The 27020-nt window shown below is 43.3% G+C and overlaps 1 protein-coding gene across 1 annotated transcript in view; it reads right to left on the bottom strand.

Annotated features, from left to right (window-relative positions):
• LOC122809594 (exosome component 10-like) overlaps nt 1-27020 on the bottom strand; it is a 1034611-nt gene that overhangs the window by 378422 nt on the left and 629169 nt on the right. The gene's annotated exons all lie outside the window — the stretch shown is intronic.

The raw sequence follows: 27020 nt of genomic DNA, 5'->3' as shown, positions 1-27020 counted from the left end.
GTGTGCATTTGTAAGCTAGAAACCCTAACTACTTAGCCACCATGTTGAAAATCACAGTCCAGGACTGACACTCCAGGCAGGTCGGCCAGCAAGTCTCTTACTACATGAAAAACCAGAAATGCTACTGTTTGCTTTAATATTTTTACAATTCCCAAAGAAGGGGTGTTCATAGGTATACACTAGGCTAACCACAACCAAGGCCTTTTTAAGCCTAGCCATGCAAGCCAGACCAACTGTATTCTCTGGAAATGTGCATCTTGATTGGGAGGGGGGGGTATGACCGTTAGTACAGGTATGTTAGGAGGTTGCTAAATAAGTTATGTGGTGGGGTATGTTACTTAGGGAATGTTTACTGCTGGTCTCAGTCAATAAGACACAATACAGCAAGCCCAGAGAAGAATTTATGATTACCCATCCAATGTTAGTTAGGGAATGATTATTGTCAGCCACTGCCCATAGGAGTCATGGGACCAAGTTCCTGTGCTCAGTGTGTGTGTGAAATAAACTGGAAACTAATAGCAGTGCTTAGAACTCAGTACATCTGTTCCCAGATCAACAATTTCATTACTTATTAACCAGGTAAACAAACTGATCCAGTGCAGACCCTTTCAGCTAAGACAAGTCATAAGAGCAAAGGAAAATGCTTTGTGTGTGTATGTGCACACACTCTCATACATTTTTATATACAAGTACATGTGTGTGTGTACATATATGCACATGTACATGCTCATAAGTGTTTGCTAGGCTAACTACCTTTTTAATCCCAGCCAACCATCCAAATTGTATTTGAAAAGATAAGATATGTTAAGAATATTCTTAACGTATGTAAATTAGAGCTTGGGTGGTCAAGCATTTATAGGCTGTCTCTATCCATTAGGAATACAGGTGTCAGACAAGAGGTGAATTTCCAACTCCCCATCCACTGGTCTACATTACACTTGAATTGGTTTAGGGAATAACTCTGCTTCACATGGAGTGAGAAGCCTGCTCCAGAGAAAAAGTATTCTTTGAGACATACATTGGTCCATCCATGTCCTATTTATGCTACCCAATCTAAGGCTTTAAACCTGGCTTGCATTTCTGAAGATATCTGTTTTGTGGATATGTATAAGCTCCAGAGTGGGATTCACCGATTCCTCCTTCACCAGGCAAAAATCCCTCCTCAACTGTCTGACCAGACCAAGTACATGGGATAGGGCTTTGTGACAATCTGCTTAGAATATGTTTACGCCCTCTTTTTTTTATGAAGAACATCCGTGGATGTTCCAGTTGCTTCATGTGCCTGGTCAGGTACATACCAAAGGTGGCACTGTAGTCAATGGCTGGTCAAAGAAGGGGCAAATACAGTGGAACAATGACTTATTTGGACCTAGATGCCATACTCTTGCTTATAAGTTGCTCAACACAGACATGTGATGGTTGAAGGACAAGTTACTGTCTACATAAGCCCCTAAATCTCTATCTACTGAAGCTACTCTTAGGGCTGTGTTATCACTGAGGAAGTTCCCAGGGTGGCCAACTTTCTAAGGATACTATTATGCATTTCCTGGTACTCCGTTTCAGACTGTTGCTTTGACACCAGTTATTTATCTGACCCAGCTGCTCTTGGAGGAAGCTTCTAGATGATGACTGCAAACTAGATATAGTCACAGAATCTCCCCAAAGCAAACACCTTCAATAAGGCCTGACACAGAATACTCTGATAGACCAAACACTTTGGTTCCTCTACTCTCTGTCAGACTCCCAAGGGGTGATTTATATTTATTTTTTTCTGCTACGAACAACCCAGCCCTCTTTGGACTCCTTCACCTACAAAGAAAAAGTAGAGAAACAAACACCCGGTTCCAGAGACTTAAACCTACATTATCACTACCACATCAACACCAACAAAAGACATAACATCCCAACCAAAACATATTCCCCCTTTCTGAGATAGTCTGATTGACAGGTAAAGGTAGCCTATACCTACAGCAATCTTTAAAACTAGTCAGGATGACTGGATGGATGATTGCACATTTTCACTAGGGATTTGCTTAATTGGGACAACTAGTTATCCACCAATACTGGCTGATGTGGATGAGCTGCTTGATGGCTTCATTTGCCCTTAAGCTTGGTAAGAACCTAAGATGGAAGTTAAAAGTGAAGTAGGAGGAGGGTGACATTGTTAAGATATACTCAAATGTAAAAGAAAAGTTAAACAAGGTATCAGTACAATTTGCAGTGTTGGTCATCCCAAAGGTGTTCAATATCCCTCCTACTCGTTTTCTGCTTGCTATACTCAGTTTTTATGAAATACAATTAACTAAAAGCAGATTTCTGATAAAGCTGAAGGAACAGTTTGTGACTTAATACTATTTACCAGTTTCACTTCAAAGATGAGTAGCCAAATAGGATACCAGTGTCAGGTCAGGTTGCTAGGATTTCTACTTGATGAGTTTAGAAGTTTTTTTGAGAATGGCAAAAAAGTTGAGGAAGATGTAAAGTAACACTTTTGGTACTTATCGTGACATACTTGCCTACATAGTGTAAGGCCCACATCGATACAGCAGCATGGGGGCTGAGTAGTTAAGGCTTCTGGCTTACAGTTGCAGGGTCTGGGGATCAGTCCTAATTCCTCTGGTGTTTAAATTTTCTTCTGCCATTGTCAATTTTTTCTGTTTATCATAAACATGTTAGTGGATTGGATATTCTAGAAAAATGACCACTCAAACCCATGAAGCTGAAACAAAGGTTATACCCTTAAGGGGTCATTTGCATATATTCCAATGGGTCTCCACCACAGGAAGTTTAAAGTATTACACAGTGAAGATTCTAGCTTGCCTGGGTCATTTTGGCAGTTTTTACTTAATGGTTATTCTCTCTGACCTCTAACTCTGTTTTATAAACAAAAAAAAACATATATATATATATATATATATATATATATATATATATATATACATACACACACACACTATATATATATATATATATATATATATATATATATATATATATATATATATATATATATATATATATGGGAACACTTCACAATGCCTAAATCCTGAAAGACTGAATTTCATATGGCTGAGACCATGTGATCAAACTTTTGGAATTCCAACATTGTGAATGGATATCTGCATATAGCGCGGAATGGGAGATTTCCCTTTTCCTCGCTGTAATGTGACCTCGGAGTTGGAATATTTAAGTAGCGGGGGTGTTGGGGTGCAGGGGGGCTTGCCCCCCTGCAGAAACATTTAAATTGTTTTTTTTTTCCCTTTGGATTTGTTTTGGAATTTCGATATTCTGAAACATCGGTCATATGGTCTTGATCATATGAAATTCAATGTTTCAGAATTTCGAGATTCTGAAGTGAATCCATATATACATACATATATACACACACACACACACACACACTATGTATATATATATATATATATATATATATATATATATATATATATATATATATATATACATACATACATACATACACGTGTGTGTGTGTATACATATATATATATATAAATATCTGTGACAAAAAACAAGCCAACTGGCTCAAAAACTTGTAAACAGTAATAAAAATCAAAAAAAGTGAGCCACCAAAGGCAGCATTTGCGTGAAATACGAAGTTATGTACTCACCATAACGTTCCATGCAAGTTGCTAATCTCGCCTTCATTCTTTATTGATGGGTTCGAAGCTGATACAGCGGCTCCGGTCCGGCCGTTTGCAAAGCTCAAGGTTTACCAGTAGCTCGAGACCAAGCCCCTTATCCCATGATACACTGCTTGTTTGGTACGTGTACTATAGCCATATAAGTGGACTACCCTCCAATGGAGAGGAAGAAGAATTGAGCAACCAGGATGACACCAACCTCTAGGTCAACTATCAGCCAGGTAGGGGAGGGACATAAGAATGAAGGTGAGATGAATAACTTACATGGAACGTTATGGTGAGTACATAACTTCTTAATGTGAAGTTGTTCAATCTTGCCATTCTTTACTGATGGGTAGCATCCCTAGCACCGTCAATCTCAGGTGGCTCACGGGAGTACATTCTTCAGGACCGAACACCCAAAAGAAGCCCTGTCCCTGGAGAACTTATCAACTTTGCAATGAGTGATAAACATATGAGGTTTAGACCAAGTGGCTGAAGCTCAAATGTTATCAAGGGGCAATTTGGCTTGAAATGCAGAAGATGTAGAAACTGCTCTGGTTGAGGGAGCTTTAATCTTGTGTAGTAAGGGCATACTAGCAGCTGAATAAACAAAGGTGATACAATCAGACAGCCATTTAAAAAGAGTTGTTTTAGCCACTGGTCTACCTTTTCTGGCTTCAGAGAATGACACAAAGCTGATTTCCTAATATATTTTGTTCTGTCCAAATAAAATCTGAGCTGCCTGTAAACATCAAGTTTGTGCATCATATATTCCAATTTATTAGAATGGTTAGGGAAGAAGACTGGTAACTCAATGACTTGGTTGATATTAGATTATGAACAAACTTTGGGCAAAAAGGAGGGGGGTTGTCCTAAGAAATACTCTATCAGCATGGAAAATCAAATAAGGAGGGCTGATAGATACGGCTTGAAGTTCTGACACTCTGCGGGCAGAAGTAATAGCCAACAGAAATATAGTCTTCCACGACAAAGATTTGAGATCACAAGATGATGCTGGTTCAAACGGGGGGAGAATTATACAAGACAGCATAAAGTGTAAATTCCAAGGAGAATAAGGCGTTTTTACTGGAGGCCTAATATGAAAAGTTCCTTTGAGAAAAGCCTTGGACAACTTGTGGAACATTATGTTTATCCCGGCAGCTCAGAGATAAAAGTTAGATATAGCAGCCAACTGGACCCGAACTGTTGCAGCTGCCGCTCCTTTATTAAAGATCATAGTCAAGAATTCTAATATGGACATCAAGGGAGCATAAGACAATAATCAATGTTCTGCTTAGAAGCCCATATGGAAAATCTCTTCCACTTACTAAGATATAACCTTCTGGTGGACAGCTTATGGGAAGACAAAAGTATCTGTTTTGTCTCACATGAAAAATGATGAAGCCTGGCTATTAGGGGAACTGGAGCAGCCAAGCTGTCAGCTTCAGTGACTGCAAGGAAGGATGGAGGTCCCCCGATGGATAAGTCAGAAGGTCCAGAACTGGGTCCAGAATCCATGCAGCCTCCAAGAGATGATGATGAAGAAATGGGAAGCAAATCTGCCAAAGCCAATGAGGGGCTACAGGAATGATGGTCCTTCCCAGAGATTTTGCTTTCTGTAGAAATCTGGGTATCAATGGGATAGGAGGAACTGCAAAGAGGAGACCCGGGGGCCAATCGTGTACGAGTGCATCTCTCGGGGCTTCTCCCAGAGGGGGAATCAGGGCAAAGTAACTTCTGCATTTCATGTTGATGTGACTGGCAAAAAGATCACAGCAAGGCTGGCCCCATTTGTGGAAAATCCTGTCTGCAATCTCTTTCTTGAGGGACCACTCGTGCGGCAACAATATTGCCCTGCTCAGTTTGTCTGCTATCACGTTGGATCTCCCCAGGATGTGCATTGCCAACAGAAAGCTCAGGGAAGAGACAGCCCACTGCCAAACTCTGAGGGCTTCTCAGCAAAGGGGGTAAGACTTGGTTCTGCCTTGTTTGTTCAAGTACCAGACTACTGACATATTGTCTGTCTGAACTGCAATCGTTCCTAGTACTGCAATGCCAGAAGTACTGCTCTCTTGATCTATCCATGTGCCTTGGGCAGTCTTTCCTTGAAAATGCCCCCCCACCCTATCAGGGAAGCTTCCATGGTCACAGTGGCTATTGGAGGGGGTAGTACAAAGGGGCATCCTACGGTTACATGAAGAGATGTCAACCACCACTGGAGATCTCTCTTGCAAGAGTTCGTAATTAACATTGTTTGAGACATTGGAAGTTCCTGATAAAACCACTGAGTGAGCAGCAGCCACTGAAGAATCTGCATATGCAACCTTGCTAATGGTATGGCCAAGGTCGCTGCAGCCATCAAACCCAATACTTTTAGAACTAATGTGGCTGGTGCTCTGTCTTTCGATAGCAATGAGCTGACATGCTGGTGAAGAAATTGATTGGTAGTTGTAGAGTGGTGGTTGAGGTGTCTAACTCTGCCCCTATAAAAATGATATGCTGCAATGGCGACAAGGCAGACTTTTCTGTGTTGACTAATGCCCAAGTGATTGCAAAGTGTCAGAGTGTATTCCCTTGCCTGAATCAGTTGATGTCTGGTGGTGGAGGTCAAGAGCCAATGTCTAGGTACGGAAACACCTGGAATCCTAGATGCCTGAGGTGAGCCGTGACCACTGCCATGCATTTGGTGAACACACTGGGGGCTGTAGTGAGACCAAAGGGCAGGGCACAAAACTGATAATGATTGGCTCCCAGCCGGAAATGCAGATGATCTCTGGATGGCCTGGCCATTTTTATGTGGTAGCACGCATCCTTGAGATCTACAGAGCACATCCAATTGTCTTTCCCTAAAAAGGGAAGTATTGACTGTAGCGTGACCATCCGGAACTACTACTTCACAAATTGGTTGAGTCTGCTGAGACCCAAAATGGGTCTCCAGTCCCCTGTTTTCTTTGGAACCAAAAAGAACCTAGAGTAAGTTTGAATCCTCTTTGGTCTGCTGGGACAGATTGGATGACTCTTTTTCTAGCAACTTGTAGACCTCTATAGTTGCTTGTTCCCTGTAACTGGGTGGAACGTCCGGGATTCTCCTTGCAGATGGGGGGGGTGTGGAGAAAGGCATGAAATACCATCTGGAAATGATACTTTATACCCAGCTGTCTTTTGTTACATCTTGCCAGGCATTTCGGTACAAAGATAAGCGACTCCCGACTGCCTCCAGAGCTAGACAGTCGGGCCTCCTTTCAGGAGAGCTGGTAGGGCTGATCAGAGAAGTGATTTCTGTCACCCTGGTGTTGCAGACCCCCTCTGCCATGACAACAGCATCTTCCATTATTACCCCCTCCTCTACCCCTAGAGGGGGGGTTCACCACGTGTGTCCTGAAAGGCTCCTTGGGCTTTTCGGAACCACATCTCATCTCTCCTTTGGCTTTTGGGGTAAGGCCGAATAGTGGTGGAAAAACAGACTCTGATGGCAGAGAGTCTTTCCCTCCTGTTCACACCTGGTCAAAGTTTCCTTCACTTTTGGCCCAAAAATGGATGAGCCATCAAAAAGGGTGTTCACAAATGAAGACTTAAAGGGCTCCGCAAAGGAGCGCAAGCGCATCCAGGAATGTCTGAGAGCAATTCCTGTACCCGCTGCCCTACTCGTTCCATCAGCTGCATACATGAGATGCATGGATGACCTGATGATAGAATTTAGAGTAGCAAGCTGGGCGGCAACTTTGTCAGAGGCCCCTGCAGCTACAGTACCCTGAAGAGCATCTCCCAACTCCTTAAAGAGATCTCTTTGCAATCTAGTCAAATGGGTCAAATAGTTCAGTGAATGGAGTGCAAAAGTCACTGAACTAAACAGGTGTTTCCCATATCTACGCATGATCCTAGATGCTCTATTAGGAGGATGAAAAGACAAGGAAGTCTCAGACATTTACCTTTTGGTGGCCGTCGCCACCACTATGGCATCAACAGGGATTCCTTTGGACAAAAAGGTTTTATCTGCTGGAGCGGAAATAAACTTATTAGGCATCCGAGGAACAGGCTCCATGGACTCTGGTGACTCCCACGCCCTCCTAGAGACCAGGTGCATGAGCTCATCGAAGGGCGGAGACACCCAAGAGGTGGAGGGTTGAGACCCGAAAGTCTTCAGACATGACTTATCCTCAAGTAGGGCTTTTGGACTGTCACTCACCCCTCTGCCTAAGGATCTCAAGTATCTCCGCAAAGGAGATATCCTCAGCGGGGGACCCTTTTGACGCATCCAAGTCATTATCAGATGTTAGAGACTCCTGTAGGGAGTTCAAGTGTCTCCTCTTGCACAATCTCTTCCTGGGGACTTCCTCAGTGCGCCCTGTGGGGCTACCTGAGGCTCTGGGTCTCTACACCTAGCCTGGATGATGGAAGCAAAAGTGGACACAGGCGCTTTGGGGGACGAGGAAAGACATGGAGTCGAGGATGTCTTTGGGGACAAGGCTCTCCTCATGGCTTCAAAGGCATCGCAACTCAGAGGAGGAGGAGTCAGACCCGAAGGAACCGCCAAGTCAGTGCGGCTATCCTCCCCGGACCTGACAGGAGAGTGTTGGCTCCTAGAGTCCCCACTTGGCGCCTAGGACGTCAGAGTAGCTGGAACAGAGGACACTGGAGCAGGTCTCGGCTCCTAAGGCTCCACAATCAACAGGTCGGCTCCCTCTGGCTCCGAAGGTCCAGTACGGCTCGGAGGAGGAGCAGTCAAGTCAGGGACAGTGGTCATCGGTTCGGAAGCTAGGGTCGGTGCCAACAATTTACCAAGGCCTGGTGCCCATAAAAGCTTCTGCACCAGTCTGTCCATATCCAAATCCGACAGGCTGACAGAAGACCTAGAAGAGTGCACCGACGGTGCCGACTGAATGAGTGGAGATTTAGGTCTCTCAGATACCGGCTCCAGAGCTGTGGGCCGTCTCCAAAAATAAAAGACAGTCAGCTCAGAGGTCTGTGGAGACGATGTCACAGGATCTTCCAATTTCTTGGATTTCTTTGACAGTTTTTGGAGTCCTTGGAGTCCCCTGAAGATTTAGAGGACTTGGAGGACTTGCTGGCCGCATCCTGGTCACAAAATGCTTCATGAAACATATGCTTCAACAAGCCTCTGTCAACTAACTTTCTTTTCCTCTCCAATAAAACCCGAGGAAAAAGAGCGACAAATACTGCAAAACTCCTGCAAATAGACAAGCAGTAAATGCACATTACATGGCCAGTCACCGACATTTTTTGCCCGCAGTCTGGACACTTTAAACCCAGACTTTGGGTGCTTGTCCTTCAATCAATATCCAACAATCAAAATGCCTTAGGATTAAACACAGAAGCCTAAACAAAGGACACTCAATATATAGTATTAAAGAACCACACCTAGGCTCTAAACACACCACACAAAAGCCTAGAAAACAGCCAAAGGTATAACTATGTTCTAACTGTAAAGACACACACACACACACACTATAAAACAATAGCCCAAAATTAACTAGGCCAAAAACACAAGGCCACTAAAACTACACTAAATAGCACACATGCGAAAAGGGGAGCTTATAAGAAGCTACACAAGACAACACTAACAACTATTCAGAAGAAACAATAGACAGATTTTTGAAATAACTTGCAAAAACACACTTTTTGAAGAAATACTGGCTCGAGCAAAACTGGAACCTCTGATCAGTGCCATGGCAATCTAGATCTGAGGTAATTCTCAGTGCATTATGGGATAAGGGGCTTGGCCTCAAGCTACTGGTAAACCTTGAGCTTTGCAAACGGCTGTACCAGAGCCAATGGATCGACTCCAAACCTATCAGTAAAGAATGAACAGCGAAATTGAACAACTTCACACTGTAGTATTTCTTTTGGGCATAACTTCTCTCTTCACTTTCAGCAGAAGACATAAGGGGTAACCTCTATTTAGGAACATTCCAATTAATGTATCTATCTCTTTTTTAAATGTTTCATCACTACTAAAGAGCCTAGATAACCATTTGGCCTTTTATTACACCCTTCCCCTGATGGAAGGGGTGGCAACTGTTGTAGTGCAGTAACATATTGGAATAAGTTTCCTTTCTGTGGATGCTACTGGCCAAGGTGCCCCCAGCAATGTCCTTAGTCAATTAGAGTATAAAAAGGAAGTTGCATCATAACTGAGTGACTTTGATGAAGCCAATTTATGTTTCTTGGCAAAAGCGCTTAGTTGGTTTTACTTTGACAGTGTTTAATGTTAAATAAACTAGTGTTTCACACAAATACTTCCTTGGTGGCTCACTGTTTTATTTTTATTACTGTTTATATATAAAATGTATATATGTATGTATACATATACACACACACACACACACACACACACACACACACACACACACACAGAAAACCAGTTGGCATAATATTTAAGGTCTTCGCCTCCCATGCACAAGTTACAAGGTTTGATCCTGACTTCCAACAAATGCTTGGAGCTTGCATGTTCTCCCTGTCTCTCTGTGGGGTTCTTCCCACCTCCAAAAAACATGTTGAGTGTTTCCATAGCAAACTGACCAATGAATGCAGCTGTGGGCAGCAGCACAGACTCTATATGGTGCCCTATTAAGGGGAAGAGATGAACAGACCAATCGCTATGGGCATCTACTGTGGTGCGCAGTATCCTCAAGGCAGAACACTGATCACATATGGCACGTTGTGACAGGGCTAGCTACTCGGTGCAAAATATGACTCTAGGTGATTTGGTCAACTTCATTAATGTCACCAAATGGACATAGGTAGTTACCGGTGATAAGTGGGTTAAGGACCCTGCCTACTCCGACCTACGCCAGGGACCCATGCTAATGATGGTAGGGGTGTATGTGCCTGCCATAAAGCCCAGAAGCCCTGGGTCAATAAGCTACCGGCTGGTCAGTATCTAGTTTCCCAGACTGGGTTACCTAGGATAGCTTTGCTGAAGAAAGCTGGACGTAAAACCAATCAACCTGTCAAACACTAACTGAGAAGTGCTACTCAATGTAGGTTCACTGACAGGATGCAGCTTGGAAGTGGATGATATGATGATACAGAGGAGGCTGGACATCTTATGCCTCCAAGAGACACGACGGAAGGTCAGTGCAGCAAAGCTACTTGGCTTGGGATCCAGAGTTGGGAGGGGGGCAGGCTAGAAATGGCGTGGGAATTGTGGTGAGAGGCTTTAAAAGGCATTGAGGGATATCATCAGAATTAGTGGCACTCAAAGCAATCAGACTCCAATGTAATGATAGGGCAGTATTCATAATTTCAGCCTATGCTTGACAGCAGTGTTGTGATAGTGAGGAAAAGACTGCATAGTCAGACAGCAGTTGCAGGACCTACTAGATAAAGCAGGACTACATGAATCAGTGTTGATTCTGGGTGACTTGAATGCACATACTGAGACAGAACAGGATAAGGGGACTGCCTGGGTCCACATGGGTGGGGCAACAGGAATAAAGGAGAGGCCATTCCAGACTTCTGTCTAGCAAATGGGTTGATAGTAGCGAACACACGGTTTAGTAAGAGACAGTCACGAGATCACATACAAGGGTGGCCAATATGCAACTCGAGAAAACTTCCTCCTAGTAAGGAAAAGGCATTGTGGCAGAATAAAGGATTGCAAAGTCATCTCCAGTGAAACTGTCTCCCACAGCATAAACCACTGGTTGCCAGAATCAGCTGCAAGCACTGGTCAGAGAAGGCTCCAAGGTCAACAGAGACCAGACTGAAGACCTAGAAGTTGACTAGGGACACAACACAGCAGTTCAATAAATTACTCGGGGGCTCTAGCACTACAAGAAGAGGAGGAAATAGGTGGAGTTGAAGAATGGCAGCGCCTCAAAACAGCATGTGTGAGGACTATAGAACAGATAAGTGGCTGAGCCAGGTAAGGAAATAAGGTGTATACGGAAAGCCGATGGTGGAATGCAGAAGTCCAGGAAGTAATCAAAAGAAAGGAGAGCAGAAAAAAGTGGGAGATAGAAAAGACTGACCAGGCTAGGAAGGAATATTGGTTGGCTAACAAAGCAGCTAAGAAAGGAGTTGCAATAGCAAAGAATAGGGCATCTGAGGAACTGTTCCAACTTCTGGAAAGGGACTAAGTGGCACAAAGAAATATCAGGTTGCAAGGCAAAGACAGAAAGATAAAGAAGACAGTCAGTCACCCTTCATAAGGGATGAAAGCAACAACCTTCTCACCAGTCAAAGGACATCAAAGACAGGTTGGAGTATTTTCAGCAGCTTCTGAATGAAGCAAACCCCACAGAAGCTGTACTGCCCCAGAAACAGTCTACGATGAGAGAAGAGGATCCTACCCTAGAAGAAGTAAGTACAGCACTAAGGAAAATTAAGTCAGGGAAAGCAGCAGGCTCAGATGAGGTCACAGCAGATAAGATAATGATGCTGGGCAAGATAAAGGAGAAATGGCTCCTGAAGGTACTCATACCAGCGTGGAGAGAGGCATATCCCAGATGACTGGAGAATAAAGCATACTCGTGCCAGTGTACCAGAACAAAAGGGACATCCACAACTGTGGGCAGTACAGAAGCATCAAACACCCATCACATTGCATGAAAGGTATGGACAGGGTGACTGATAAATGGCTATGCAAAACAGTAGAATATAAGACAGGAGATGAGCAGTTCAGATTCAGATCAGGATGCAACACAATTGACCTGATGTTTGAGACAGACAGTTAAGAACAAGCTAGAGATGAGGAGAGAGTCCAACTGGACATTCCTACACTTGGAGAAAGCATATGAAACTGTCCCAAGAAAACTGATCTGGGCAGTACTGCGGTGGTTCGAAGTCCCAAAAACATTGGTAGAATTAGTGCAGGCTATGTACAAGAACCCAATGACTCAAGTACAAACAGGGTTTGGCTTCACAGAAGGTTTCCCAGTGGAAGTGGCTGTACACCAAGGTTCAGCTCTAAGCCCAATGCTGCTCATACTGGTGACGGACTACATTAGCAAACGGGTTTGGAGGAAACAGTTCAACAAAGTTGCTGTATGCAAATAAAGTAGCATTACAGGCACACACTAAGTAAGAATGTCAGCAAAGGATAGAGAAATGGAATGCAAAACTGAAGGCACATGGGATAAAACCAAGCACAGATAATACAGTGGTAATGGCAGGAAAGTGGGGAAATCAGAAGAAGCTGAGAATTTAGACAGAAGGGAAGATAGTGGAACAGGTAAACAGCTTCAAGTATCTGGGAAGGGTGGTTGAGGAGAAGGGAAATCTAAATAGAGAGGTCAAAGCAAGAATCAGAGGGGTTGCAGCCAACTGGCATAGAGTGTCAGGTGTAGTCTAGGACAGCAAAATACCAAAAATGCTACCAAAAATGCTGAAAAGTAAGGTGTACAAGACAATGGTACGGCCAGTACTACCATATGGTACACAACCCTGGGCAGTAAAGCAGAGCAGATGAAGAAGCTGGAGGTGATGGAAATGAAGTCCCTAAGAAGGGTGATAGGACACACACTGTGGGACAGACAAGGAAATGATGACATAACAGCAAAAGCCAAAGTTGCCCCAACTACAGAAAAGATCAGAGACAACAGATTATGGTGTTTCTAACGTGCAGAAGAGATGACAATAATCTGGTAAAGATGATTTGGGACAGGCAAGTAAGAGGAAACGAGGACATCCGGCAAAGAGGCGGATGGATTATATGAAAGATCTAGGACAGTCAGGCATGAGTGTCTAAGAAGGCAGGAGTGTGGCACTGAATTGACAGAGATGGCGACAGTTAACATTACTTCCTGACCCCATGTAGAAAATGGGGAAAAAAGGAGCTGGATATATATATATATATATATATATATATATATATATATATATATATATATATATATACTTAAAAACTCTCCAATCATGAGTGAAGAATTCTAATTAATAAAACTAAAAACCTTCAATATACTGATAAAAAATAAAAAAACACGAAGTACCAAACTTTTAGGAGCAGGTGTAAAGCTTTCGTTCTTTATTGGTGGGAAGAACTTCATCCTTCTATGTGACCCATCTGATCACAAAAGGGTTCGCATCAAGATCTAAGGATGTAATGGTGCCCCTCTACTCTTCCCTCATCAGACCCATTACTGAGTACAATGCACCAATTGGAATGTACCTGGCTAGACATCTGCAGCAGCTGGGGACACCACAGAGGTACCTAACCAAGAGGATTACTGGCCTCAAACAGTTGCCCTATGCAGCACGATTGAAAAAGCTAAGACTGTTCTCTGTTGCATACCGCTTTCTCAGAGGCGATCTCTGTCTAACTTACAGAGCCATGTCCAACCCAGAATTGTTGAACAAGCGCCACCTTAGCAAAACCAAATCTACTCGAGCTACACGCTCTAGGGATATAAACCTCAACACAACAATAAATAGAACATGCTGGAGGGGTAGATTCCCTTCGCAGAGACTTCCCTTACTATGGAACAGGGTCCCGATCTACATAAGACAGCCCCTCACTATCACTCTTCAAGAGGAACCTTGATGAGTGGATGGGTAACAGAAAATTCACACCGGGGATCACACCAACAACACTACTAGACAGAGGCCAAGGGTACTAGCTGCTAGTACAAGGGTCTAGGGAACTACTAAAGGGGCGGTGAATACCGCACAACGTGGCTGGGCTAATATATGCCTTCGGGCAGATAGCCCAGTACCAACCTATGAACCTAAGATAAATTAATAAGTGTCGGAACAGCAGTTAAATATGTTAGAGAACATTAATGTGTCAACAAGTTACTAACCAGTAAAATCAAATCTAGTAATTCTTTTGTACACAACCTCAAAAGGATCAATGAATTTAAACAAAACAATCAGTTGTTATGGAAACCTTATTGAGGAATGCATGCTGTAATTCCATCATTTTAATATTTGTATCATGACTAAGCTAAAATGAATTGAGAAAACTTCGTACATTGTGTTAGCAATTGAATGATATGAAAGAGACTGCTTAAATTAATACAGAATTAGCGTTTCCACTTCAGTGCGCACTTTACGTTAAGCATCTCACTGAGTCCAGGGGGTGCTTCAGCATTTAATCTTAGCTGCCAGCGAAGTTCCTTAACTTCTAATAAAGTGTTAGTGTCCCCCATAAACATTTCAACATAGTCCAACACAATAAATTTAAATTTACAAAAAGAGGGGGACAATGAAGGGTATTGTTTCATAAGTGCATTCTTCATATCTATATTTCTGACAGCTGCAGCGTGTTCTTTAATACATGATGATAGTCTGCGAGTAGTTTTACCAATATAGAATGCAGGACAAGATGAACATATAGCTGTATATACTACATTTGTGGTTTAGCAATCAAAATAACCATTAAATGTGACTGTAAATTTATTATGAGGGAAAGTAAAAGTATTCCCTGTCAAGATATACTCACATGCAACACATGTACCATAATACAACATGCCAGAAATACCACTGTGAATGTTAAGACTGTGTTAAAAGAAACGGTGGATCTCTGTTTACAACGGAGTTTTTCAAGGGTCTTGATCTCTTGTGTGCAAACACACACACACACACACATATATTTATATATATATATATATATATATATATATCGGTTTACTACTGGAATGTCAGCGTACCATTGTATGGCTATGAAGTATTCGAACTACAGATGTTTGAATATTTCATGTGTGCAGGTTAAATGAGTGAACGTTATATTTGCAAATGGACTGTGCATTTACAAATATGAATGTTCCAAGGGATGTACAGGGATCGCGGTACAGTGCGGCTAGGGAAATCATCCTTTTCCTCACTGCAGTGTGATCTCTGAGTTGGAATATATAGTTAGGGGGTGCAGGGGGCTTGCCCCCTGCATAAACTGGATGTTGGGCATGCTAACTAGGGAGTAGCAGCAAGGGTGGCATTGCTGTTAAGTGCCGAAAACGTTGTGTCCGACATTTTCAGCATTAACAGCTGATTTTCGATATTAGGACGGTTAGGTTATGTGTACTTTCAGCGAATTCACTGTTAAGTACCTCCCCCACCCCCGAGATTAAGAGTAAACTATATATATATATATATATATATATATATATATATATATATATATACACACACACATATATATATATATATATATATATATAAATATATATTACACACACACACATATGGCAGCTTAACTACCAAACCGAAGATTTTCTGCTGAATCTATTTGCATCCACTGTTAGACAGGTATGTTTAACTACTGATTTACAGTCTGTGTCTATGGTTGCTGTGACATTCAGGAATTTTACAGTGTTTTGCACTCAGTTCTGGATTTTAAAGTTTACTTACTGTTAACATTGCATTTGACTGATGTGCTGAATCCAGATCCATACAGATCTGAACATCTAAAACTGTAGTTCTTAACCGCACTTTAAGCATACCTCTCAACCTCTTAGAGCAAGAAATCTGGACAAAGCCATAAATAAAAGTGGGACAAAGGTCTAAAATTAGGGAAAATTTTTAACTATTGCTCTTACAGACAGCTGATAGGCTAATAGGATTTGCATGAATTTTCTGAAGAGTATGAAGTCTGAAACGCAAATGTTGTCATTATTTTCTAACTTCAATCTTGAATAATTTTACACTAATTTGCCAGAAAACCACCATTTTAGGAAAAATGCACCAAAAATATGAGGCACAAATCTGGACATTCTGCAAAAATCTGTACAGTTGAGTGATTTAAGTTATCACTTGTACTGCTCTGATATCGGTGCTTATTTGCGGTGTTTCTTGCTTCACTCCAGTGCTTCAGCTTTTTCTGTTTGTACATACACTCCTGCTAGTTTTTTTAGTTATAACTAGGCTAATTTCAGCTTTTTGGGCACCCAGTGTTTTTACATTGCCGTCTTTGGACTGCCCTCTTGTGGTAAGAGAGGGTAACACTCCATTCAGAGCTGGGATTCACTGATTGAAGCACCAGAGTGTTGCTGTGACTGGCTGAAGGCCTGGCTGTTTGTTTTGCCTGTAAAAACTACCCTATCCTAACTTCCTGGGTCCTATCTTTAAGACAGCAGCTGGTTATCCAGTGGATGACACTGGACGTTATACCTAATCTTGTGATTTTGCAATTCACCAAAGGAAACTACACTGCATTTCCTAGTGTTGAGGTTAAGTGCATTATTAATACACCTAGCATTTGTTTCGTCCAGCCCTTGTTGGACAATCTGAGTATCAGAATGGGATTTGATAACCATTCCTAGTTTGCGAACACCAGCAAACTTGGTTAGCCATAGTCCCCTGATATCAGCTTTTGTGTCACAGAAATGTACACCAAAAAGGACTGGAGAGAAACTATTTAACAGAAAATCTACATGGCATACAATTCTCTCCCTCAATTAAAAAAAAAAAAAGAAAAAACTCATGATGGGTATACTTTCATTAATGCCTGGTGGTTCTGTCGTATTCAATCTGATTTCACACATTAGCACTTTGAATTCCACTAAGTTGTCAAAGTCACCCCCTCTACCATAATATGTAACCTTCTGAGACATCTACAAACTCCCCAAAACAAACTGCACTGCAGGGACCACATTTTTACTTTTTATATTCTACCATCTCGAGTCTGGGAGTCAACTTCCATCCATTTTAAAAGGCCTTGAATCCTATACAAAGTTCTTGTCCCGCTTTTGAAAATGCAAAACGTAAATACTTCATTCATAACAGTAAAAACTGAATACTTTAAAATCCTGTAACCTAGACCACAATGTCTGAACTCAGATAAACACTAATAAAAAACATTAACTTGCTTCACTTTTTCTCATTCGTACCCTCATAATTCTGTTTTTTAATCGTATACATGTTAATACCTAATATGCACTGGTTTAGTACTGTCACCTCCCTCTGTTGCAAAAGTCAAATTAACTTTTGTTTAAGGTTTCATACTTGTTTTTACAAGTATGTTTCTTCTGTTTACTACCTACAAATTTTTATTCTGGCAGTCAGCAGCGAGCATTAAGGCTATTAACTGTTAATGCTCTCTGTAAGTCCAGGGTGTTATTCCCTTAGCCACTGTGTGGCTACTATGCAATTCGGAGCAAGTCACTTAATCAGACACAGTCCTTCTGGATTGCACCCCCCCCCCCCCTGAAAAGTATACATCTGGTGGGCTTATGCAGTTAAATACATAAAAAAATAAAGTTAAATTTGTAAATATTACTACTACTGATAGACTACATAAATTAATACACAATTTTAAACTCATTAACTTTATGCAAACAGAAAATATATGTACTAGATTACAGAAAGGTAACCCCCAGCTAAACCTTAGAGTGGTTCAACTGCATCAGTGATCTATGCTGGCAATCACATTCAAAGCAATTTAAGTAACTTTCGCAGATTACATATCTTACAAATCCCCTAATATGAAATCATATCTTAATGTACAAAATTATATCCAATAATTTTATTTCAAAGTACACAGAACATACGAAGCACAGCACAAATACAAAACCTTGTAACCGCTGCTAAAAACAAAAGAAGCATCAAGAGGACACTAATCAATAACTTCCAAAAACATGGCATTAACAGTAAGTAGCACATTACTTACAGGCTTCAAAAACTAGCTTAACTAGTGCATTGGTAAAAAAATAAATAAATAAAAAATAAAAAAAATATAGACACACCAACATGAGATAACAGCAGTCAAGCTTTTCAAGTATAAACAGGTCATACACCTGGTTCACACACTTATGAAATGAGACCCACTCTGTTTAAATTCAACCCAGGGGCATAACTGGATAGTCAAGAACTTTGTTACCATACAAACAATTTTCTGAAAAAACATCTTCTTGGAGTGACTGTCCCTTAAATTGCCTTCCTGAAGGCTATGGTGGTTCTTAACAGTAGGAGGAGGAAAAGGGATTACAAACACCACACACAAATTATTTACTGGTGGGACGTTCTGCTGGGAAGTATGAGAGACCTACACTCTGTCCTCATCCTGGTGGGTATGACTCACAAAGAAACTTTTACTAACAAGATTCCAAAAAGGTATACTAACTTTTTGCAATGACTGTACCTCAAGCAGTGCTTCATAAGCCTAAAAGTGTATCTCAACAGAGGATGATATAAGGGAGAAAGAATTCTCTCAACAAGCATTTACCGAATAATTTTTCTGATGAGACTTGTGATACCTACACTAAACATGACAATTTACATAAGAGAACAGGCAGATGCAGTGGGGCTCCTCTCAAGCCTCAATCATGAATTTAATCTGTAGCCCTGCAAACACTTTCTAAAAAGCCAGTCTGACTTCCTGTTCATAGGTAGGTACTAGGCTATCGGGCCCAAGGGCCTAAGTAAGCCTAGCCAACAAGGTTCCCTGGCTTGCGCCACTCAAGAAAGTTATTTTCCTGAGCCACTGTCGAGCAGAGACACAGAAGTGATCCCCGGGGTGTATTTCCTATTTCCCATCCACTCATCAAGATTTTCTTGACGAGTGCTAATGAAAAACTTTGCTTGACACAGAGGGGTAGTCTCTGGGACAGGAATCTATCCCTCCAGCATGTCCTGTTTATTGTGGTGACAAGGTTTAGGTCCCTAGATCATGTAACTCGGAGGGATTGGGATTTCTTTAGGTGTAGCATATGTCCAACAGCTCCTGGTTTGACATAGCTTTATATGTTAGGCAGAGATCACCTGGGAGTAGGCGATATGCTACGGAGTAAAGCTGGAATTCTTTGAGGCAGTGTAGGGCATTTGTTTGAGGCCAGTAATCCTCTTTGTGAGGTACTTCTGTGGCCTTTCCAGCTGCTGCAGATGTCTTGTGAGGTACATTCCAAAAGGGGTGTTTGTACTCTATAATGGGTCTAATGAGTGTCGAGTAGAGGGGAATAATGACCTATTTTTTCCTGGATGAGAACCTTTTTATGATGAGGTGTGCCACGTATAAGGACTTCCTGACTACTGTGGCAATGTGACTATCAAAGGAGAAACTACTGTCCACCTGGGTCCCCGAGGTCTTTTATCACACATTGGGTGTTAAGTAGATTGCTGCCTATGTGGTAGTTCATGGGTACAGAATTTTTACCAAAGGGGATGACACTGCACTTTTTGGCACTAAGCTTGAGGCCATGGCTCTGACACCAGGCATCTGTCTCAGCGAGGCCCTTCTGTGGGATGTCCAGATCATTTGGGGACTTGACTATGGCTCCTAGCTTGCAGTCATCTGCGAACTTCATTAGCCAGAGGCCTTCTGTGTTGGCCTGTACTTCAGAGAAGTAGATACCAAACAGGAGAGGTCCCAAAACGGAACCCTGAGGTACTCCACTTGTCACTGCTTTGAGGTCAGATTTGGAGTCTGCAAATTTTACAGTGTGGGTTCTGTCAGTGAGCTAGATGGCAACCCATTTTGTGACGTAGGGATTTATATCTAGTTTAGTGAGTTTAGCTATAATTCCAGAATGGGGGAGGATGTTGAAAGCCTTGGCGAGGTCAAGACAGGCTGTGTGAACCACCTTACCCTCATCTACAGCTTTGGTGACTGCCTCAAAGAAGTCGATCAGGTTCAGGAGGGCATGATCTGCCTTTCACAAACCTGAACTGAGTGGGCTCCAGAGTTTGGAGGTTACCAATGTCTTTGTTTATGAGTTCCATGATGATACGTTCCATGGCCTTGCAGACCAGGCTCGTCAGGCTAAGAGGTCGATAGTTCCTGGGATCAGTGGTGGCTCCCCCTTTGTGGAGTGGGATAACTGTTGCTGTGTGCCATTCAGTGGGCACAAAGCCTGATGCGAGGCTATTATTGAACATGGTGCTTAAGTGGGGACCCAGTTCATTCTGAAGTTCGTGTAAAACGCAGCCTGGGATGTTGTCCGGTCCATGGATGCTGTGTTTTTGGCTTTAGAGAGTGCAGCTTTTACCTGTGTAGTTGTGATTACAGTGACTCTGCATTCTTCCTGTATAGATATGGGCCCTTTAAGGGGTGGTGGTGGGGGGGTAAAGTTAGTTCTGAACCTATCTGCCAGGATGTTGGCAGTATCAATTGGTTCTGTAATTTTCGTGCCTTTGTGATGTAACTCAGAGCAGATCTGGGTGTTGCCATCGAGATTCTTGACATAGCTATAAGAATGCTTTGTGGTTGTCCTTAGCATTAGTGGCAATTTTGTTTTCGTAGCTAGCTTTGGAGGATCTTGTAAGGGATCTCAGCTTCTTACTGAGACTGACCAGGGAGCTCCTCCACTAGTGGGATTTTACTCTCTTTTGCAACAGTTTCTTCCTTTTGTTGTCCAGTATGTTTATGGCAGGGGACCACCAGATTGGCTTCCTTTTGTTGGAGGATAGCATTGTGGTTCTGTTTGGGATAGCACGATCCATGCACTCGTGTAAGTGCTTGTAGAGTGCATTTGTGTAGGATTCAGCAGTTGTAACTGTATTGTCCAGCTGCATGAGTGAAGGTGCACTCCTGATGTCAAATGAGGGCTCTGAACAGTGGAGAATGGCAAGGGGCTCATTCCAAGTATTCATGTCTTTGAATGCTCACGAACATCACTCAGAATACAGATACAAGGAACTATAAAACTCGACTATGTATAAACGTTAGCATGCTGGTGTGAGCCCTCCTATGCTTAAAAGTTCTGTCAAAAAGTTTACACTATGTAAAAATCCACAACTTTAAACCGGTTATTAACTAAAATGACACAGAACTTGGTGCTTTCATTCAATCGAAAAATGCTTCAGGACTTCTTCAGAGTTCATTAATGCAATCTGACATTTCCTTTTATCCAGCAACCACATTCAATAAATCAAATTCACATGCATTTAATAATCACATTATACCACCGTGACGTGAATCAACTACTGTTCAAACTATTTAACACAAAATCTACATTTCATACAATTCTCTCTCTCAATTAAAAAAAAATAAACTCATGATGGACATACTTTCATTAATGCCTGTTGGTTCTGTTGCATTCAATCTGATTTGCCACATGAGCTCTTTGAATTCCAATAAGTTGCCAAAGTCACCCCCCTCTACTGTTCACTTCTACACTATCAATGATATATAAAAAAATGAATTTATTAAAAGATGTCAGTCAACAAATATTTGTAGACAGCATTAGTCTCCCTGCATTTTTTAATATCATAAATGTACTCATATATTCTTTTAACTTCCTAGCAGTTTTCCCTACATAAAATGCAGCATGAGATGCATGTTGCCAAGTAAACTACCATCTTGGTGTTACAAAGTACAGCTGTGTACATTTACATAAATGCAGACGTTAGACTGTATTCACTGTTGCAGTCATCACATTTGGGTTATCTGCCTGTAGATAGCCCTCAGCCGGCCTGAATACCAGAGTCTTCAGATTTCTGCGTCGGATGCTGTCACTTCTTCCTTGACGTCAGGGGTATAAAACATGCAGCCGACCCCATTACATCAGCTTTTCTTGCCCCAGATGTCAGGTGCCCCCACAATAAGAAGCAATTATGATACACCCCCATCAAAAAGCAAATACACAAGAAAAAATAAATATACCAAACAAGAAGGAAAGGTACAGCCAAGAGAAGTCAGGCAGCTGGAGGGAGGGTAACCAGGACTGCAACAGTGAATACACTCAAACATCTACATTTATGGTACGTGTACACAACTGTACTATGCTCTTTGTGTTTCACTGTTGCAGTCATCACATTTGGGTTGATTCCCAAAGCTAAGGATGGGAGAAAATAGTTAAAGAGCATTAGGGCCAGCTATTAATCCCTGCAAGACTGCTGTGGCAAATCCAGCTCTGGATTTAGAAAAGGCATGTGGTAATGCTTGATGAAGGTATGTACAGAGCTCCAGGTAGCAGCTTCCAGGATGCCCCTGGTAGGGACTCCTCTGAGAAATGCCGCAGAGGTAGATGCAGCCCTGGTGGAATGTGATCTTATCCCCAGTGGGGTAGGTTATCCATGGTGCTTGTAGCAGAAATGAACGCAATGGGCTATCCATTTGGAAATGGTTTGCTTTGAAATGGCCTTCCACTTTGCCCCTGCAGCAAAGCCAACTAGCAGCTGTTCAGATTTTCTGAGAGGCTTAGTCCTGTCCAAATAGAATCTAAGTTGTCTGTGCACATCCAGAGAGTGCAGTATTCATTCCCCTTTGTTTTGTGGATTAGGGAAAAAAGTAGGTAAATGAATGGACTGATTTAAGGTCACACTAGAAACCACCTTGGGCATAAAGGAAGTGTTAGTCCCGAGGGAAACCCTGTCTGCATGGAAGATAATGAAGGGTTCCCACTGCCATGAGGGCCTGAAATTCAGACACTCTTCTTGCTGAAGTGATGGCTAGAAGGAAGGCTGTTTTCCAAGAAAGGAATTTCAACTCTGCTGTTGCAGCTGGCTCAAAGGGGGGGGGGGGGGTGAGCTTTTCCAAAACAAAGTTAAGGTCCCAGGGCTGGAGTGGGAGCCCTCCTGGGGGGGGGGGGGGTGTCTTAAATTTTTGGCCCCTTTAGGGAATTGTTTAAGCAAGGGGTGAGAGAAGAGGGGTGGGCTCAGTATTATGATGTGCTGAAATGCCAGAGGCATGAATTTTAATTGACGAGAAGGATAGGCCCTTGTGGAGCATTTCTGTTAAGTACTCTAGAATATGAGCTAAGCTGGGCACCGTTGTGCCCATCCCCTGAGCTTGGCTCCAGGAACAGTATCTTTTCCACTTTTCAGCATAGGATTTTCTAGTACTAGGCCTCCTTGCCTCCAGAATGACATCCAGCACCTGCTTACTGAGGGATGCTGGAGGACAGCTCATGGAATTAGCCAGGCAGCAAGGTTCAGGGTTTGAAGCTGAGGGTGCGGAATCTGGCCCGCCTGCTGGGACAGCAGGGAAGGGGTCCGAGGCAGGTGCCATGGTTGTAGCAGTGTCATACTGCGCAAGAGGGGGTACCAGTGCTGGCGTGGCCAGCCTGGTGCAATCAGTATTGTCCTTGGCTTGTCCTGTTTGATCTTTAGTAGAACCTTCGCGAGGAGAGGCAGAGGAGGAAAGGCATAAACCGAGAGGCTTTCCCAGGTAAAGGACAGGGCATCCACTTTCAAGTTTGAATGTGGGGAGTTCTTGTGCAGAATTTGTTCAATTGGTAGTTCTGAGGGGAGGCTCTACCTCTGGAGTCCCCCATTTGTTCCTCAAGAGGTTGAATATTTTGGGTTCTAGTTTCCATTCATGTGGGTCCATGAGATTTCTGCTCAAGTCATCTGCCAGTGAACTTAGTTTGCCTGGCAGGAATTGTGCTTGTAGGTGTACTTGGTAGCTCAAGGCAGAGTTCCACAGAGCCATGGCTAGTCTGCAGAGAGGATAGGAGTGGGTTCCCCCTGCTTGTTTATGTACCACATAACTGTGGTGTTGTCTGTCTTTACCAATAGTTGTCCTAGAAGAGTACGGTCTTTGAAGGCTATCAGAGCATTCTGTATAGCTAACATTTCTTTTTGATTGATATGCAGGTGCATGTCTCGTGTTCCATTTGCCCTGAATGCACTGCCCTGCCATGTAAGCCCCCCATGCATAGTCTGATGTCTGTTAGGGTTTGGGCGGCAGGGGATAGAGTGAAAGGGAGTCCCTTGCTGTGGTAGCAGGCCTCTGCCCACCAAAGAAACTGTGTCCTTAGACAAGGAATGATAGGAAAAAGAAGTTAATTGCCTACCATGATGGTCCATGTTAGTTGTCTTCATCTCGCCTTCTTTCTTGCTGGTTGGGATCTGAGCCGATCCTCGGCTCCGACTCGGCCATCTTCAATAGTTCGAGAGCTGTTTACTGGCTCGAGGCTACCCCTTATCCCATGATGCCTAGCACTAGCTACCCAGATCTCATTTGAAATAGCTAACCCCAGACATAGCCATATGAAGAAACTCCTCCAACAAATGGTTAAACATACCTGTCCTACTGTCTAAGTCAGTAAAGGAAACAAATTAGAAGTTATGTACTCACCATAACGTTCCATCTGAGTAGGTGTATTCATTTGTCTGCAACCTGTGGGTTATGGATCCGATATCGGATCCGAACCGGCATGGTTTACCAGCTATGGATCCGAGCTCTCAGCTCCTCCCCTCACCCATAATGCCCTGCTCTCCCTACATGACCTCAGATCGAGTTTGCCAACAACATGAACACCCTGAAAAGGGTAACACATAATATGCAGGAAACTGAAAAAGGCCAGGGGGATAGGAGGGCGGGATGGTTGCAGACAAATGAATACACCTACTCAGATGGAACGTTATGGTGAGTACATAACTTCTAAATCTGAAGTAGGAGATTAATTTGTCTGCAACCTGTGGGACAGAGTCCCCAGCTACCTGAATCTTGGGCGGCCATCATGGAAGGATATTCCGGAGCACCGCGGAGCCAAAGGATGCTCTACCCCTAGATGTAAGATCCAACTTGTAGTGGGAAATAAAGGTATGAGATGAAGCCCAAGTGGCTGCTGCACAAATATCATCTAGAGGAATCCTAGCCTTAAAGGCGGCCGAGGTAGAGACTGACCGGGTTGAATGGGCATGTACACCCTCCGGTGCGGGCCTTCCAGAAGCTTGATAAGCCAATAAAGATGCATTGTGAAATCCAGCGAGATAATGAAACTTTAGAAATTGGCTTGCCCAAATTAAATTTAGCAAAGGAAATGAACAACTGGTCGGATTGCCTATGACCAGCCGTCCTGTTTAGATAAAATCTAAGTTGCCTGTGAACATCTAAGGAATGAAGCTTGTATTCACCCTTGTTTTGATATTTAGGAAAGAAAACAGGGAGGTTAATGGATTGATTAATGTTTGCTTCAGAAGCTACCTTGGGAAGAAAGGACGGGTTGGTCCTGAGGTAAACACGGTCCGGATGAAAGAACAAGTAAGGAGGTTTGGCTGATAATGCTTGAAGTTCTGAGACTCTCTTGGCCGAGGTAATGGCTACTAAAAAGGCCGTCTTGAAAGATAAGAATTTCAGATCTACCATAGCCGCCGGTTCGAAGGGGGGAGCGGTCAAGGCCTGGAGGACCAAAGAAAGGTCCCAAGGAGGAACCACTTGCTTTACAGGGGGCCTGAGAAGGAAAGTACCTTTTAGGAAAATCTTACACAATTTGGCAGACATCAGTGGACTGGAGTCATGACCAATATGATAATGAGAAATTGCCGCAAGTTGTACTTTGACCGTGGAACTGCTGGCACCATCATTAAAAAGAGTGGTTAAGAAGTCAAGCACCAGAGGAAGGGGAACTGTGAAGGGGTTTAGGCCTTGCCGTTCTGCCCACAAGGAGAACCGTTTCCACTTACTGCGGTAGACTTTCCTAGTGGATGGTTTATGAGCTGCCACCAGGATGGCCTTAACAGGGGACGAAATACCAGGAGTCCTGATCAGGAGTGGAACTGGAGCAGCCAAGCGGTCAGCTTCAGGTTGTCCAGGTTCGGGGGAGATAAGCGGGATGGATGAGATATCAGATCCGGAATGGGATCTAGAATCCAAGGAAGATTCACTGAGTGAGACCTTAGGAAAGGGAACCAGATCTGTCGAGGCCAAAATGGAGCAATGAGAATCATTCTGCACCCCAACCGAGAGGCTTTCTGAAGAACTTGGAGCATCAGAGGCAAGGGGGGATAAGCATAAAGAAGACCAGGTGGCCAAGCATGCACCAGAGCGTCTCTTGGGGCACCTCCGGGAGGAGGTATTAGAGCGAAAAAACTGTCGCACTTGGTGTTTGAGGGAGACGCAAAAAGATCGCAACAAGGAGTTCCCCACCGTGCGAAGATGCGTTCCGCTACCTGAGTATTGAGAGACCACTCGTAAGGGGTGAAAATGGTGCGACTGAGTTTTGTCCGCCAGGATGTTGGACCGACCCGGAATATGCGTTGCTATGAGAAAGCGGTCGGTGGAGATTGCCCATTCCCACACTCTCATGGCTTCGCGACAAAGAGGGTAAGACCTGGTTCCTCCTTGTTTGTTGATATACCAGACAACAGACATGTTGTCCGATTGAATCACAATTGTTCCCAAGGGAAGAAAGGCCTGAAGTGCTAGCAACGCTAAGAGCACTGCTCTCATCTCTAGAACGTTGATATGCAGTGAGGTCTCTGAATCGTTCCACGTGCCTTGGACCGTCCGGCCTGCAAAATGCCCCCCCCCCACCCGAGGCGGGAGGCGTCCGTGGTCACCGTGGCGAGAGGGGGAGAAGCACAAAAGGGGCGGCCTCCGTGGAGATCTGGAGAGTGTAGCCACCACAGGAGGGACCGCTTGCAAGCCTTGCTGATCGCAATGGGATGATGCATAGGAAGATCAAGATACGACCACTGAACTAGGAGTGTCCATTGAAGGATGTGCATATTGAACCTGGCGAGAGGAAGAAGCGCTATCGCTGCCGCCATGGACCCTAGGGCCCTCAGGACCAACTCCGCCAGAACTGAGCTTGA

The sequence above is a fragment of the Protopterus annectens genome, chromosome 8.part0 (genome assembly GCF_019279795.1).
Source record: "Protopterus annectens isolate FY-2018-M chromosome 8.part0, PAN1.0, whole genome shotgun sequence".
NCBI classification, from domain to species: Eukaryota; Metazoa; Chordata; order Ceratodontiformes; family Protopteridae; genus Protopterus; species Protopterus annectens.
This window is presented reverse-complemented; position numbering and strand designations above follow the sequence as displayed.